This window comes from Lathyrus oleraceus, chromosome 3, assembly GCF_024323335.1.
Source record: "Lathyrus oleraceus cultivar Zhongwan6 chromosome 3, CAAS_Psat_ZW6_1.0, whole genome shotgun sequence".
Classification (NCBI taxonomy): domain Eukaryota; kingdom Viridiplantae; phylum Streptophyta; class Magnoliopsida; order Fabales; family Fabaceae; genus Lathyrus; species Lathyrus oleraceus.
The window spans coordinates 165,846,099-165,847,351 of NC_066581.1; the positions used below are offsets into that span (position 1 = coordinate 165,846,099).

The 1,253-nt window shown below is 43.7% G+C and overlaps 1 pseudogene; it reads left to right on the forward strand.

Annotated features, from left to right (window-relative positions):
- The first annotated feature begins 837 nt into the window (after positions 1–837).
- On the forward strand, positions 838–937 carry LOC127134134 (uncharacterized; annotated as a pseudogene).
- The last annotated feature ends 316 nt before the right edge of the window (positions 938–1,253 follow it).

Here is a 1,253-nt window from a genome sequence, read left to right on the forward strand (position 1 = left end):
CTTAATATAATTGCATGAGCGTGGCTTCTCGGGTTAGGTTGGGGCTGTCCAGGGAATGTACCAGTTGGGGCAGCAGTAGGTGCTTGTTGTTGGGCTACTTGTGATATTTGTGTTTCCAGCATTTTGTTATGGGTAGCCAAGGCATCTACTTTGCTTGCTAGTTGTTTAAGTTGTTCGCCAGTGTGTACATTCTGGTTTAGGAAATCTTTATTGGTTTGTTGTTGGGAAGCTATAAAGTTTTCCATCATGATTTCCAAGTTGGATTTCCTAGGGGCGTTATTGTTAGGCATGGATGGGTTCGGTTTCTGATATCCCGGAGGTATAGCTGGGGCTTGATTTGGAGACTGTCCAGGTGCGTACAAAGCGTTATTGCTCTTATATGAAAAGTTTGGATGGTTCTTCCAATTTGAGTTATAGGTGTTCGAATAGGGGCTTCCTTGAGCATAGTTTACTTGCTCTGCTTGGATTCCTGTCAAGAGTTGACAGTCCGTAGGAGTGTGGCCTTGGATTCCACAGACCTCGCAATTCTGAGTTATAGCAACCACGGCGGCTGGAGGTGATACGTTTAAACTTTCAATTTTCTGGACCAAAGCATCCACTTTTGCGTTAACGTGATCAAGGTTACTTATCTCGTACATGCCAGTTTTCGTTTGAGGTTTTTCCACCGTTGTTCGTTCGGTTCCCCACTGATAGTGGTTTTGGGCCATGCTCTCGATAAACTGGTAAGCATCAGCATAAGGTTTGTTCATTAATGCACCACCTGCAGCGACGTCTATTGTTAACCTTGTGTTGTATAAGAGACCATTATAAAATGTGTGAATTACTAACCAGTCTTCCAAACCGTGGTGTGGGCAAAGTCTCATCATGTCTTTATATCTTTCCCATGCTTCGAAAAGAGACTCGTTGTCTTTCTGTTTAAATCCGTTTATCTGGGCTCTTAACATAGCTGTTTTGCTTGGCGGAAAGTATCGGGCAAGAAAAACTTTCTTCAACTCGTTCCATGTGGTGACTGAGTTGGAAGGGAGAGATTGAAGCCATCTTCTAGCGCTATCTCTTAATGAGAAAGGAAAAAGACGAAGTCGAATTGCCTCTGAAGTGACACCATTAGCTTTAACAGTATCAGCGTATTGGACAAATACGGATAAATGAAGGTTTGGATCCTCGGTAGGATTTCCAGAGAATTGGTTCTGTTGCACCGCCTGCAACAGCGAAGGTTTAAGTTCGAAGTTAATTGCTTCGATTGCGGGCGGAGC